Source organism: Tyto alba, unplaced genomic scaffold, assembly GCF_018691265.1.
Source record: "Tyto alba isolate M040663 unplaced genomic scaffold, T.alba_DEE_v4.0 Super-Scaffold_18, whole genome shotgun sequence".
NCBI classification, from domain to species: domain Eukaryota; kingdom Metazoa; phylum Chordata; class Aves; order Strigiformes; family Tytonidae; genus Tyto; species Tyto alba.
In genome coordinates, this window is record NW_024881280.1 from 3,919,487 (window position 1) to 3,935,870 (window position 16,384).

At 45.7% G+C, this 16,384-nt stretch overlaps 1 long non-coding RNA gene across 2 annotated transcripts; it reads left to right on the forward strand.

Annotated features, from left to right (window-relative positions):
- Nucleotides 1-4,076: 4,076 nt before the first annotated feature.
- Nucleotides 4,077-10,914, forward strand: LOC116965855. Of its 2 annotated transcripts, none has more exons than XR_006165156.1 (4): nt 4,077-4,418; nt 5,009-5,127; nt 6,033-6,166; nt 7,761-10,914. It is a non-coding gene; the product is annotated as an uncharacterized LOC116965855 (long non-coding RNA). The 2 variants fall into 2 exon arrangements; XR_004409716.2 differs by having other exon boundaries at nt 8,331-10,914.
- Nucleotides 10,915-16,384: the final 5,470 nt, after the last annotated feature.

The following is a 16,384-nucleotide window of genomic DNA, read 5'->3' on the forward strand; positions in this document are numbered from 1 at the left end:
CTTTTTTTCCTCTCACATTTGTTTGAAAAAGTACAGAGGGAAAAAGGTCATAAAAACGGCGTATAGACTGATTTTAGCTGGTATCTGCCTTGCAGGTGAAGGGAGGAGACAGAGGTCTCAGAACTACAGGCCTGTGTAAAATTCTGCAGCGTCGCAAATAAGTACACAGTAACACAAATCACAGAAAAACGGGTAAAGCAAACACCATATTTATGTGAGAAGGTATTCAGCTTTTAAAACAGGGGAGGGAAAAGTTGTCATGGGAAAGAATATCTCAGGACTCTGTCCCTTGTGTAAATGGCTTAAAAAAAAAAAAAAAAAACAAACAGATTTCAATATATGTAATTTTTTTTTTTTTTTTAATATAAGATCGTTCCATTTACAGATTAAATGTTGCTAATGAGATGGAGCATGTCTCAGTATACAGGCTTCAGAACTGAAAACCAGGTCTGAAGAATCTGGTACTTCGATTGACCATTTATGGAGCTAATTTTTGACACATGTACCTGATTTATCAAAAACAATTTTGAGGGGTCTAATTAGAATGTAATAGAAGTTTTTAAGATGCTTTTCAGACCAAGAGATGCAAAGCCTTGTGAGGGCCAGGTGGTCTGAATGGGCAGAAATGGGTCTAGGTGTGTAATAATTTGAATGTTCTCTCTTAGGTTATAGGGAGCGCGGCACAGCCCCCGTTCTGGACGGAAGGACGGCCGTCTGAGGGAGGCGAGCATCACTCCCCAGGTAACGTGCTGTCACTGACAGCTTTCAACATAGAGAGAAAATAACTTTTCTGTTGGAATTAAATAATACCTGACCTTTTGGCCTTTTCGGTTTTGGAGTTTATTGACGTTTTAGACAAACACAAATATTTTTGGTTTGTTTTGAGAGAGGTGAGGAGGCAAAGTGTTGTGAGGGAGGGAAGTTAATGCCAGGTCCTTCTGAAGTCCGGTCGGTTGCAGGAGAACAGCAGTGCTGACAGTGGTATACTGGATTTTCCCATTAAAAGATGCAAATGATAGGATGTTATAGAAAGATGGATGTGTTTGCGAGCTGTGGTGTGTGTTTCAGTTCATCTCATAGTGAAATAGCAAATAAATTGGAAGTGGATGCTGTAATTTATGGTTGGTCAAAGGCAGGGCTAAAAAAATTAGTTCTTTCTAATTGTACGTGGCTTTATTGTATTGACAAATATATTTGATGTGGTAGCAATTAAAAATAGTCTGTTTTGATTAAGCTGAAGGAATGATACCTGATTTTAAAGCATGCTGGTTAATTAAGCAAGAGTCAGTAAATGGCATAAAGCTATAGCTAGGATGCTTTTTGAGAAAATGCAATTCCTTGAGGTCAAATCAGTCAATAAGTGAAATTTTCTGATTGGGAAAGAGGCTATATTTCTGAGATATTTTATACTTTGTGTAAGCTTATTATACACCAATAGAGAGAGGAGCTGGGTTAAAGTGTTGGACTTGCTGCTGTATTACGGTACATCACTTGTTCTTTCTGTTTGGAATTGATGATTCAACTCTGATAATTTAGACAAGAGAGAAATGTAAATTCCATTTACCAAATGGGATGTTTGTAGTATTTTAAAAAGAGAGAGATTAAAAATGGTTAGAAGTCTCTAAAATCTGTCATGTTGTTCTGTAGCCTTTTAAAAGGCAAAAATCCAAATAATAATATTTCCACTTGCAAAATAATATACAATATCTAAAACCAATATAAACAGCTGTTAGAAGAGCTTTGAAATAAGCAATACGTGAAGATAGGTAGCTAGGATTTTGCAGTATTTTTCTTCCCCTAGTCTCCCTTCTTTTTGGCATGGAAAATTGAAAGATTTCTTTTAAATATAAAAGGAATAAACAAATAAAATTGGAGTGAAACATTGTGCTTGATATTTGGTGAATTTTTTTTTCTTCTAGGTATTTTGGCTTTTAAATGTAAGCGCTGTGAAATAGCTCAGATCTCAAAGTTTGTGGGGAGAAAATGTTTCAGCATCTTTGTTCATACCTGAGGAATCCATTTTAGAAGTCCATTTTCCCTGTTTGCAAAATACATTTTTATTAGATCTATGTATTTGGGTTAAGACTTACTTAAAATTACTTAATTAGGTTATACTGAAATTCTAAGTGATTTAAAAAGGAGGATTATGGTAATATGACAAAACATAACACTATTTTCATTGAAATCCTTAAATAAAGCCCTTTTAACATGCCAATTTTAAAAATCTATAAATTTGGGGTGTTAAAATAGTACAAAATATAAAAAGGCCGAACTCGTAATGGAATGTATAATCCTGTACCAGTGAGCAGGGATTTTGTAGGTACGTCTGGAACATGGGAGGAGGTCATTTACACCTCCAGTTTGGTTTGAGCATTTTTCTTGTGGTATTGGACTTTTTAAGACTTTTTTATATATATGTAAAATACTTGAAAATGTTTGTGGTTGATTTGTAAAGAGAAAATGTAGAGAAAGAGGTAACAGTGTAGGTGCGCTAAGCTAGATGGCAATTGATTGTGTTTTCCCGGGAAATTTTGAAAAATATACCAAAGTAAAAATTGCCACGGTAAGGAATAAATTCTAAATAACTGTGTTTATGCTGTTTGGAATAGCATTGCTGTGAATTGTCTTCAGAAACCTCCTGTAAGTGTCTGAAAAACAGGGCAACATAAAAAGGCTTTCCAATTGTGTTTGCTCTGGATAAAGCTCTTGGCTTGTAGGCTGATTTAAGGGACAAGGTATTAAAAAATAAACTTAAAAAAAAGAGAGCTCTATATGTGCTTTTCTCATCAATAAGGTTTTGTTGTTTGGTTGGTTGTTTTTTTTTTTTTTTAAAAAAAAAAAGGAAAACGTATATGTGTTTCCTTCCTCTGTGTTGTTTATGGTCTGAAATGAATAATAAATTTGTAGTGATTTATTTTTTAAAAAGAAGTATTTGTCTGAACAATCTGGCAGTAGGTTTGTTTCCCTTAGTATTTTAATTTTGGAGAAATAGCAGAATGTTTCTGGATATTTGCATTTGTTTCAGAGGTTGGAGCATAAGCCAGATTTCTGTGTAGTCTGTCAGGCAGTTACACGTCTGAGCATGTTACAGTTTGTAGCACTACAAATTAGAGCCATTTGAGTTGCATTTGCTGCACGGGGCTTTCCTAAAAAAAAAAAAAAAAAAAAAAAAAATAAAAAAAATTCGACAATAAAATAGGTGTGTAGGGGGGGTGAGCTCTGCGTGGGTGCGGACCCCGAGCTGCGGAGGGGGGTCGGCTGAGACCCAGTGGGTTTTACTCCGAGGTGCTGCTCTTGCATCAACTTGTGCAGCTCTCTGCCCCCCGTCCCTCGCTCACTTTAGAAATGGGTTCTGTCTCTCCGGGCTGTGTTCCAGTTTGCAGCGGGTTGATGGTATGCCCATCACTTGCTCCTTATTTTAGGAGAGGAGCTGGAGAAGTGCTGTGTGCGTTAATCATACGTGTGCCGAGCACCTGTATGAAGAGTCGAGGGGAAGGAGGGCAAAACATGAGAGCGTGACTGAGTTTTCACATTACTTTCGCTGCAGGATAACCCAGCATTTCCCGGTAACTTTGTCCCAAAGTTCTCTGGGGGTTGCAAGGCTATTTTTGAGTTAATTCACTTATTACAATTTGTCTTTCGAAAGAAAAAAAAAACAAACCAAACCCAGTCAGAAGAAAGGTTATTCCACCTGCTTTTTAATAACTGGCAGGGAGCGGGCAAGTAATCCCAGCGCTGCCAGTAACAAGCAGCAGGAGCTGGGGACCAGAAACCCGAGTGCGGGAGGACAGAAACCCGCCAGAGCATCCGCGGGCCGGGGGCCGGGCCGCGCCGGGCCGCTCGGAGCGAGCACCGCCGGGCCGGGCCGGGCCGGGCCGGGCCGCGCCGGGGGCGGCTCTTCCTTCCCCCGCGGAGCAGCCGGGACAGGCCGCGGCCCCGGAGGGCCCGGTGCGAGGAGGAGGAGGAGGAGGAGGAGGAGGAGGAGGAGGAGGAGGAGGAGGAGGAGGAGGAGGAGGAGGAGGAGGAGGAGGAGGAGGAGGAGGAAGGGGGTGCGGGGGGTGCGGAGCCGCAGAGGGTTAACGGCGGCGGGCCCGGGCAGGCTGGGAGTTGTAGGCGCGGCGGCGGCGGCGGCATGCCGGGAGCTGTCGTAAACGGCCGCCGCCGCGCCCGCCCGCCATGACCGGGCCGCAACCCCGGGGCAGCCCGCCCGCTCCCCGAGGCGCCCGGGCCGCTCAGCCCCGGGCTTGCCGCTCTCCCCACGGCGGCGGGAGGGCCCGGCCGGGCCGGGCCGGGAGCCGGTCCCAGCTGTACAGATCAGCCCTTGACAGCCGCCCCGGCGGGAGGGCGGCCGCCGCTTCCGTTGGTCTTCGGCCTCCTCCTTTTTGAACGTCGGTGGGAAGAATTTCAGATGCGTGAAGGTGCTCGAGCGGGCTGAAGTTGCGGAGGGATAAACCCAGGGAGCAAAGAGGACGCGGTGGTCTGCCTGGTAGCAAGGGGTTTTCTCCGAGGAGAAAGCCGGGAGGGAAGAAAAAGGAAAAACGTTGCCTGTTAATGTAATTTATGCTCATAGTGCTCCCAAAGTGCAAAATCAGCTTTTCATTACACCTTCTGATGTTCTATAGGAATTTGTTAATTGGCTGGAGGTACCTTGTTGGTTATGTTTGAAAGTATGTGAAATAAATCAGTCTAAAGTGAATTTGGCAAATTTTATTTGGTTGGTTTTTTCCTCTCCTTATTTTATGGGCAGATCTTGAAAGCTAGTGGTGCCATGCATCAGCAGTCAGCTGAACTTGGGGCTGAGTGTGCTTAAACTTCTCACAGGAGTGGAAGAGGAGAGGTTCTTTTTGGGTAGTTTATTTTTCTTGGTAACAGTAATCCTCTTGAAATGCAGAATAAAACATAATTTATTAACTAAGAAATGAAGGTCTGCAAAGAAAATAAGACTCTTGAGATCAAAGAAAAAAGGGAAACATGCCATAATAGGTTTGTTTTCTGTTGCACGTTACAGTTCAGTTCTGGGAGGAGTTACATGAGGAGCTCTACAAACATTTTTGTATTTGTGTCAGAAAGGACATCAGATTTTGCTGACGATCGTTACCTGAAATACAGTCCTTAGAGTATACGCAGGTGGGTGTAATTCTCAGAAGAAAGAAGTTTTTATTTTTTTTTTAATAAGGGAAGGTATTGTTGTAGTGAAGGAAAAAAATGTTGTTTTGCTTATAAAAGAAATTGTTGGGTAGTCACAGAAAAAGAGTAAGTGTCTATGTGCCTGCTTCATAACTCGTGGTGGTTTGGACTTGCAGAGTTAAACTGTTGAAGTTGACTTGAGATACAAAATTGCCAAGTTCAGAACAAAATAAAGTACAAAAGTTCAAGGAAAATACTTCGTAATGTGTTTTAAATTTCTTAGCATATGGCCCACCGTTCCCATCTGAAGAGAAACATTGCTTTTCCAGTTCTTCAGTAGGACTTTAATTTTACTGGATTCTGTTTTCTTATTTCAGCGGCAACGGAAATGCATCAGCACAATGAATGCAATATATATTCCCTTTTCAAAAATGTACAATCTAACTTTAAATACTAGATAAGCGGTGGAAGCTACATGTAAAGGGGGCCAAGTAGATGAGGGTACTCAATGGAAAGACAAAATTTGTAATACAGGTGATCTAACCTGATAGCTGTAGTACACTTAAATGTAGAACAGTTTTTGAAGGGCAAAACAAAAGACATGGAGAAAAATGAAAGGTAGGAAGAAATGCAACGTGGTTTTAGCAAAGCCAGACTAACTTGTTACCTTATGCTAGGATTTTCTAGACAGAGGAAATACAGTAGATCTCATATGTTTAATTGTCAGGAAAGTATTTGATATTGTACCATGCGAGAAAATGATGTAAACTTGAGAAAATTTGGATTACTTACATTGTAAGGTGACTTGGGAAGGCAAAGGTGGAAAGAGAATGTACTGATGGAAAGGAGACTGTGAACTGGATTTTTCAAAGACTGTATTTGAAATTATTTAATTTTTTCCTTAGAGACCCTAGTGAAAAAGTAGAATTGTGGTGATAAGATCTTATGACATGTAACTAGTGGAGTGCATCGATAAAGAGGAGGATTGGAATATCCATATACCAACAAGATGAATCTAACCTGAGATGAACAGAATTAGGTAAGATGTAGTGATGCAAATAGAAGCTAATCACGGTTTATTCTAGAAGAGCTCATCACTTCAGTCGTGAGTTGGTAGTCGGTATACTAGTCAGAAGCAGAATGATAGTATACTGCTGTGTGATGTGGCTCAGAAAATAAAGAGATGGTGTCCTAGGAACTCCTAGAGGGGGGGATTTCCTGTATGTATAGAAAATACCAATGTCAAAGTATGGGGCATTAGTGAGACCTTACTGGGAGCCCAACTCTCACCCACATTCAGATAAATGGATACAAACAGATGCAGAAAAGGACCACGTGGATGTTAAGAGGCGTGGAGAGACTGTTAACAGAAAGACACACGAGTGACAGTTATACAGTTTTTCTGTAGGGGAGGAAAATAATTATGTAAATTCAAGATTAGAGTAAATGAACAAAACAAATGCGTATGAAGGGGATAATAAGCACAGTTTTCTGGAGTTTACAGGAGGAGTTCTAACTATCAGACCATTGATATTTTGGAGCAGTTTCAAATGAGAAAAAAGTTTAAATTTCTTTTAAGGTGAAATTTGGTAAATCCAGAAAAGAACATCCTGGATATCCCCTCCCTTAATTCTGTGGTGTTGTGTGCCAGTAAAATGGGTTCTGAGATGGATATGTACATTCAGAATGGGCCCGTTTTGAAAGAGCTGCTTGGTTTTGTCATCTTAATTACCTTTTCCATTAATCAAGTTCTTTTCTTTGGGCCCCTTACTAAGAGTAGTTTGGTCATACTTGCTGTCAACTGCTTATCACATTCACACTGAACTGTGCTGGCCAAAGAGAAGCGATGGCCTTTACCTCACTGACTCTAACACTGGGAGTAGACAAACTGTCTGGTTTGGACACCATGGTTGAAGGTTTACTCCCACAGTGCTGCCTGACTTGTCCCTGGATGGGCTCTTTGCAGAAGTCTTCATGGAACAATTTTTAGGAAAGCATTTAAATGAAAAACTTAGTTATCTATGGCAAGGCAATACTGCGTTCTGAAATGTGCGTATAATCAGCTCCCTTGGGGTGTTACCTAAGACCTTGTATCTTGGCTGTATAGGTTTTACATACAGCACTTAGTGCAGCACTGAAGAATTAACAGAAGAACCTTAAAATTAAAGAACATTGCTTTTCAGCAAGGCTGCCGTACTCTAGGCAGACATGTTAGGTTTTTACTTGGCATTTTTGCTATTTGGGAAATCTCCACAAAGCAGGTAGTTAAGCAATCATTGCTCAGCCATCCGTTTCATTTTTCAGTCCACAACTGTTGCAGGTTATCCAAAAAGAAATAATTTGTTTTGAGGAGGTAACTTCCCATTCAGTGGTCAATAGAAAATTAAGTGATGGAATCAGTCTAATCATCAATGTCTGTGTGAAGTGCTACCAGTGACACTTTCACTAGTTGCTGAAGCAGAGGAGTGAATGGATTGTAAGGATTAAACTTTCTCCATCCCCCTAGAGGTGAACAAGCCATGTGAAAATGGAGGGGTCATTTGGTGGGAGGTAGTGTGAGGGACTTGGAAGACAAAAAAAGAAATACGTATTATCTCTAAGTGGTTTCTTGCATATTTTTTTTTCTGTAATAGATGGTGGGATGTGAGCTACAGACGGAATCTCAGAGCTTATGGGACAGAAATGTGACCATGGCTCTATGAGTATGGAGTGGACCGTGTCTGGTTGTTATTTAACCTGGATTCCTGAAAAACATTTTTCTCTTCCACCATAAGTCAGATTCTTTAAAGAAAATTATTCCTCTTCACAGCAGATGCTTTCTCTTGTTTGTTTCTTGACCTTTTTGAGTTGGAAGGAAGTCATGGACTTTCCCTCTGAAATGTGGGAACACAGTGTTAGGACTACAGCAAAGGGAAGTTTTCTGACCTGATTTGCCCGTGTCATCCTACAAGGCTTTCTGCTGCGAAAAGAGGCACTTCCACTAGGGTTAGTGGTTTTTCCTTCTCTTGCGCTGCACCGCGCCTCTGGAAATAGTACTGATTGGAGGAGCAAAGTTAGGGAAGTGAGAAGCACTCATGGGATAAGATTGATAATTACATTCGCATGAGCCGATAACAAAAGCAAACCAGCTAATACTTTAATATTAAACAAAAACAAGCTGTTGCTGCGGTTTTTAAGAGTAAAACAAATCCATTCTTTTGCAGGTTTTATATAAACAAGCCTGGGAGGAATGTGTACATGTGTATACTCATGCACACACGTACGTATACACACACATACACCTGCTTTGCTGCATATGCTGGCTGATGAATAAAAATAGCAGAGGATCAATATATAAAAGTACCCGGAACTCACACACTGAACAAAAGCAAAGTGTGCCAGAGCTCAGTTTGGTAGCAGTAGGCTGGGAAAGGGATGATTCAGGGCAGCCTGCAGCAGTGTTTTTTGTGTCTTTTTTTTTTTTTTTTTTAATTATTGTTGTTATTTGGTTGGTTTTAATTACTATTTGTAAGAGTGCTTTGGAGCCAGGTCATTGCTGCTGTAAGTCTTCACATTTTCATTGATGTCTCCGGTGGGGTAGTGATTTTACACCCCCTGAGTATAAGGCCTTTTGGGTGGGGACATTATTACAATGTCTCTGGTCGTACATCATTTACTTCCTTATTCCTGTCAAAAAAAAAACCAAACAAACCAACAGTCAAAGGGGAGGTAACGATAAGCTCTCTCCATAGGAAGAGGAAAGCTCAGTACCTCTAAAATGGTCATATAAGTTGGTACAGAAGCTGTTGGGTGGTGTCACAGCAGCATCTATAGGAATAGAAATAGCAAGAGGAGAAACAGGAATTTAGGCATTCCCCATATTTTCCTCCAGCTTGTGAAAATTCTAGGACAGAAGGAAATGCCACCTTTTGGATCTACTTATTTTGTTTTCTGCAGTGTCTTTACATACAGTAACTTCTCTCAAAATGCAAACACAGCCAAGTAACTAATAAGTAGGTAGGGTAAGACTACTGTTTGTACTTGTGTCAGATGTTCTTCAGGTGATTCAGTGGAAAGGGAGTCCAAATGATTGCTGCTGTTCTTAATGCGGCGTGCAGGTGGATGACACCTTGGTTTAAATTACTCAGGCAAAATAAGTTTTGTTCTCCCACCATCAAGCATGGAGTCAGAGGAGCCAGACTTTCACCTGCTGGCGCAAGGCGATATTCTACTCCCGTAAATTTCTCAACATAATATTGACTTGTAATAACGTCTTTTCCTATTACTGTCCGGAACGTCTGGTTGCCCTCTCAGCATCTAAAGATAAAGCCTAGCTCCCCCCCTCCCCAAATCACCTGCTCGGGTGCCATCTAACTGTGAGAGAAGCTCAGTTCCTGCCCCCAGATTTCTCTGCCTGCCAAGGCGCTGGTGAGCAGTGCGCTTGCGCCGGCATGGCACCCCCCACCTGTGCCCGTGGGCTCTGGCCTGCCACGTCTCCAAATACATCCCCCAAGAGCTCGCACTTCACTCCCCTTGGGGCCGCTGAGGTATTTAGGGGAGATCAGTATGGGATGAGTGTGGGTGTTGGGAGAACGGGTACTCTCTGGGCAGGGGAGAGTGCGGTGCCACATCGCTGAAGCCGCTGGTTGGGGCGAGCAACAACAGGTACTTGGGATCCAAATTTTTCCTGTAATGGGGAGCAGGATGCAATCCTGGGAGTGACTGAGTCTCCTGGGGTGTTTTTAAAATGACAGCTTTAATGGTTAAAACTTGAGTAGTAGAACTCTTTAGGAAGTCTGGAAGCCAGGCATTTTGGAGAATTTGAAGAACAAAATACAGAAGCATAATTGGGTGTCAAAGGTAGGAGACTGAGATTTTTTGCTTTCACCTTCTGACCTGGTAGGGTCCTTGCTGAACTCTCTACCCTCGCATTTCCTCAGGTGCAAACTCGGAGTGGTGCATCATACCTAACAGGCATTCTTCAGAGCATAATTCATGTTCATGAAATACTGGGAGTGGCCAAGATAAAGCCTTTGAGAAGTATCGGGTTATGGCAGGGGCAGCAAAACCGGCAAGTGGATCTTTAAGGAGACACTTGAGGAAGAGAGATTTTTTTTTTAAAAGGATATGATGGCAAAGCTAGCCCACTGGGATATGGAAGAGGTGAAGTAGCTGCGTGGAAGAGAGAAAATGCCGCGCGATTCCTGTCCTGTGGATGTGAACCAGCTTGTGCTAGGTGGGCTCCGCCCGGGACAGCAATGCATTGGAGCAGGGTGGAGGGAGGGCTGTCGACACAATCTCACATTCAATATGCTCCACAAAAGGACGCAGTGAGAGAGGGTTCAGTGTGTATAATACAGTGCAGGGGATGAACAATAGGTTATAGATGAGGAGATAAAAGTGTATTATCAAATGTAGTCCATCATCTGGGTCTGAGAGTGAATGCATCACGCGAGGTGACACTGAGTGTTGGCGGTGGCGTGAGGGACATGCATTCCTGAACTTTGTTCTTTTTATGTGGACAAGTATCTGCATCACTTATCTACAGTTATGAAACTAGGTAGCAGAGACATCGAGGATTAAACAATGAGAACACAGTATTTTGTTTCTACAGATGATATTTTCAGCTCAAAATCAATATATTTCAGTGGGCTGTAGCATTGAAGAAGGTTAATCTTCTCTTGCCACAGCTCATATTGTGTCTCCACTAAACACATGGCTTTGCAGCATGTACAACTATTAGAATTTTATTGGAGAAGTACTTGATTTCCAGCACTGATTAAAAAAAAAAACCAACAGCTTTATATGCATGTCCTGCTTAAGCCTTTCCTTGGTTTGCACCATGAGAGGAACTGGAGCTCCTCACTGCAGTCACTTCTGAGAAGTCTAAATGGGGAATGGCAACAAAAAGAGGAATTTTGAGCTTTTACAAGAGATTCACCTGTTAACCCATAGTAAGTAAACGTGAAAAATCCCTGTATAAACTACTTGAATGGCACTGTAGTGCCATTTGCATTGTTTCCTATTCTTAGGGGAACCGAATGGACCTCAAAGAACGGTGCATCTGCGTGACAGGTTAAATTTACAATCTGTAGACTCAAGTAGTTAATATGCCAACTACTGTCTTGCTTTAGATCCCGTTCAGCTTCCATTGCTGCACTTGCCTGGAGTGGTTTGTTGTTGAGCAATTTGGGACTTTAATCCCTGAAACAGAAGGACAGGTTTTGATACTTGAGGTTTATTTAAGAAAGGGGAAGGAGTGTATGGCTGTTACAGAGTGTGGCAACCTCAAATGCCTGCGTGACTCAGTTTCAAAGCTAAAACTGGTGTTTCAAAACTGGCTTGTGTTTGCAGGTTCCTGTCCTTCCCATAGAAGCTATGGTCAAAAGTGTGCGAATGCGGGATTGAGGGACACACAAGTCAAAATTTGTGCTTGCTTGCTTATTTATTATGGTGCTTAATGGTACCGGTTCCATCCCTGTCTAGGCCAGCTGCTGCCTGGCTCACTGTCGTGGCTCAGCCCCAGCTGAGCCCTGCGCAGCTGCTCACTCGCTCCTCCCCAGCCCCGATGGGATGGGGAGGGGAATTGGGGGGTAAAAAAAGAAAGTAAAACTCATAGGTTGAGATGAGAACAGTTTAATGACTAAAATAAAACATAATAATAATTGTAATGAAGATAGCAAAAAGAGAGAGAGGAGTGAAACCTGAGACAAGTGATGCCCAGTGCAGTTGCTCACCCCCAGCTGCCCGATGCCCAGCCAGACCCCGAGCAGCGATCGGCCCCTCCTGCCCACTCCCCCCAGTTTATATACTGGGCATGATGCCCTGTGGTATGGAATGGCCCTTTGGCTAGTTGGGGTCAGCTCTCCTGGCCACACTCCCTCCCAGCTCCTTGCGCAGCCCCTCGCCGGCAGCGCGCGGGGAACTGAAAAAACTTAGGATAAGCACCGCTCAGCAACAGCTAAACCACGGGTGTGTTACCAGCATTATTCCCGCACTAAATCCAAAACGCAGCTCTGTACCAGCTGCTGGGAAGAAAATTAACTCTCCCCCAGCCAAAAGGAGACCCTCACTTGCTGCCGTGAGCTCGCTGGAGCAGGGATGATCGGCTTGTCTGTGGTCGCTCAGTGCCTGGGTGCGTTGGATGCCCCTTCTTCCCGAATGCCGGAGTGCCACGGAAGCATGGGCGGGCCTGAGGGCGAGAGCCAGCTAGCTGCTGCTGCTGCTGCTGCTGCTGCTGCTGCTGCTGCTGCTGCTGCTGCTGCTGCTGCTGCTGCTGCTCCTGCTGCTGCTGCTGCTGCTGCTGCTGCTGCTGCTGCTGCTGCTGCTGCTGCTGCTGCTGCTGCTGCTGCTGCTGCTCCTGCTGCTGCTCCTGCTGCTGCTGCTGCTGCTGCTGCTGCTGCTGCTGCTGCTGCTGCTGCTGCTGCTGCTCCTGCTGCTGCTCCTGCTCCTGTTGCTGCTGCTGCTGCTGCTGTCAGCGCCCAGATCTAAACCACAGATCCCCCAGCCCCAGCTTACCAGGGCCCACACCAGGAGTGAGGAGGAATGCCTGCTTCCGGAGTTGCTCAAATACGTTGCTTTAACAAATTTTTAGGGTTGAGGATGTCTGCTCCAGCACTCCAGCCTCTCCGGTCCTGCTGGCTTTCCCTCCCGTCACTGCAGCTGGTGGAAAACCAGTTACTCTGTGTGCTGGGCAACAGGTTCGGGCGGGAGCACCTCGCCCAGCACCCACGCCTGCGCCGCGCTGTTGAGAGGCTTCGCTGGGTGCCAGCCCTTTCAGGCAGAGGAAGGAAAACTGAGTTCTGGGTGAGTGCTTGCGGGCTGGCGGGGGTCCCGTCACCCCGGCAAGGGGAGGGAGTAGGTGCCTGCGAAAAGGCTCAGGATTGGGAATTCCACACAGGGGGTATCCTGCCTCACCCCAGCGCGAGGATCCACTGCTGTTTGAGGCGGTGTGAGAGTTGTATTGGCATGTCCAGCTGGTTCCTGTAGAGCTCTTAACAGGACGGATGGTGTAGGTCCCGCTCTTAGGTATTCTACTTTTTGCCTTCAGTGTGTGCTGAGGCAGGGTGTCTTCATCTGGGGCTCTGAATTGAGGCAGAGGCACAGGGCAGTGCTCAGCGCTGCACCAGCCAGGCCCTTTATTGAACTGGGCCTCCCTGCAACAAACGTGAGTAACGCCCAGAGAAGCGTGAGAGCAGAGCGGCTGTACGAGAGGGAGAGCTGCACTCGACTGGCTGGAGTGAAAACCGTATTTGTGAAGGGATAAAACGAGCGCTGGGTACCAGAATGCCACCGGATGGAATAAACGACTACAACTCTTCTCAGTGGCAGGGAGAGGAGTGAGACTCGGGCGATAACCAGCAGTCCCCCAGCCCACTCGTGGGGCTGGTGCTGGGCCTCCTCGCTGCTTCATAAACACTTTTTAACTTCATAAAAATTGAACGTCTCTTCTCATCGGACGCTCTTCTATCCCCCATTCGTTATGTTTTACTTCTCAGCTATATTTTTGCTTTCTTCATCTCTTTTTGATGTCTCTCTGTAGTTCTACATATTTTTCGTTCGTTTTAATTTACTGTTGCTTTTCGACTCGTGCGTTTCTTTACTCCTTTAGCTTCCCTGAATACTTTCTCTTTTGTCTCTCATGCGATCTGCCGTACAGTTTGGCCACTTTCCACGTGCTGGAGCAACGTAGCTGAGCCGCGGGTTAACTTCAGCTTGCATCGCTGCCCGGAACCAGCTCGCAGCCGCAGTCATCTGGAACTGGCTGTGTGCCCCAAGCCGATAAAAGGTGCTGTGGGAACACGGGTCTCCGGGGCCTGGGCCAGGTATCTCCACACCCACGGGGGTGCGTGTTGACGTGCGAGGGCGTTGAAAACGCCCGTCTGTTCCGTCGGCGCGGCTGACGGGGGCTCCTTCGGGCTTTGCAGCAGCTCATGGAGAATGGGAACAGACCTGCCAGGCTCGTGGGAAGACCGGGATTAACCCTGAAAGGGGGGGGGGGGATATGCCTGCTCCCCAGGAAAGTGTGATGACTGTAAGCAAGAGATCCAAAACCCCTCACTTGACCTTTCTGTAATTCTTTCCCTTCCAGTGAGTCCCTTTCCCTGCCTGTGACTCATCTTCTAAATGTAGACTGTAAGCCTCTCAGAGGACTGCCTTTCTCTCTGAACAGAATAGCATGAAAAATAGCAACGCTGTTGAATAACCAGTATTATTTTTTTAACACACAAATCTTCAGGACTGCCTTGCTGTATCTGTATTTCTCTGTCAAGGGATTTCTCGGTTCCCTGAGAGAAAAGCTGGGCAGGTTCTGTCCTGGCCGGCACTGAGAAGGTTTTTCAGAGAGGAGCTCTCAGGAGCAGCACAACTGCAGCACTGTGGGCAGTAGCTGTTGTCACAAAAAACAGGTAGGCTCTGACAACGGCCAAGGAATCTTTCCTGTCACCCACGTGCTTCCTTCCCTATTTCTGCCCCCCGTGCACCTGGCAGCAGCCCCATGGCAACCGCAGCATGGCTCGTCCTGGCGGCCAGTTGGAAGTTGCCAGCTCCCTTCAGCAGGTTGCCCGACACCCGTCTCCTTGCCCCCGGCCCCTGTGTGCGCTGGGCAGCCCCCCCAGCCCGCCTCTGTTCCCGACCCTTGGTGACTCTGGTGACCGTGCCGGTACCTGCCGTTCCTCGCTTCAGATCTTCGTCTGTCTTTGACTTGTAGCCGGTCTCCTACTCGAGCCAAACCGGTTCCTTTTTTCTTTTCCAGATAACTTTCGCTGTATCCCGTCTCTCTGTTGCCCGGTCCTCTGGAAGGCGAAAGAGCGGGAAGCAGCGGTGTGTCCTTACCCTGCAAACAGTTTGGGAACCGCTTTGAGAGCCGATAGAAGAAAACGTGCTGTGGCCACAGCAAGTGCGCTCTCTTTCTAACAATTTACATTTGCACCGTGATCCCAGTGAGGAGTGGTGCCCGAACCTCCTTTTGATTACCCCCGTTCTCTTCTCTCAGTGTAACAGTGTTGTTTCTTTGCACGTGGTCATGTGAAAATGCCAAGACTCTCCATGCAGATTAAAGTAGGTTTACAAATTAAGGAAAGGCTGGTGTGGAACAAAAGGAAAATTCAATTGTCCTAAGCAATTTTGCGCTTCCTTTTCATCAAGTTCTGTCTGTGGCAGGTGGTGGGTAGGATAGGCACTTGTTGAGGCCTAGGAGAGTTTTCCTTGTGGAAAGACTGCAGGAGGCAACCCTAGCAGATCACACCCCTCTAGAAACGGTGGCCAGTAAGCGCCAGGTGGGCTCTTTTGGGAAAAAAGCAGGAAGAAAACTTGGTGGGAGCTTGATCCTCTACAGTGTCACCTTTCACAATTGAGTGACTGACAAGCAAAAAAAAAAAAAAAAGTTGAGCTAAATCACCGTGAGGATGAATGCCTCCTGCTGCGGAATAGAATGAAACCCGATGACGTGCTCCCTCCCATTTCATCTGATAAAACTGCAGTATGAGAAAAGTTAATTCCTAAAAACCAACCGTAAACCTGTAGGTCAGGCAGTGAGAGAGTGACACGGCAAATTCTTCGTTGCAAAGTGTGTGATAGTTTCATGTGTTTGGTCTGCATCACTGCAGAGAGTGGGTTGTTGAATCTGGTGAAGTTTGAATCCCACTATGAATTGGTTTTCCACGAGTAGATTATGAACAGAAACCTTTGATTCCTATTGATCACGTGTCTTTGAGTGAAAAGCTATTGTGTGTGGATGTATATATATATATATATATATATATATATAATAACAGGAAATGTAGCAAACATTTATTTTCATTGAATGAATAAACCAGATAAACCTATCAAAGCGTGTTTTCATTTAATGTCAGGGAGGGAGAGGAGGGCTGGAGGCGGCTGGTAGGTCCACTCGGTTTGCAGTAGGCTGCCCGCAGGAGCGGAAGCCCGGGGGCGGGGGGGGGGGGGGGGGGGGGGTGTGAACTGGGGCTTCGTGCCCTTCCCCGCCGCCACGGGGGTGGATTTCGGAGGTGTCCCCCGCGCTCCGCCCACGGCCGTCGGTCACGCGTGGGGCGGTGGGGAGCCGCGAGTGGGGTGCTGGGTGTGTGTGGGGGGGAACACGGGCCACCCGCGGGACGTTGGAAGCTGCGAGGCGGAGCCTCAGCGTTTTATGAATGGGCTCATCTGACGTCGGCGGGGGCGGGAAGAGAGGCCCCGTCTCCCACCAATCCGGCGAGAGCCCCGGGCGGCGGGGCCAATCGGAGCGCGGTCGCCGGCTGACGGCCACCCTCGGCGGCCA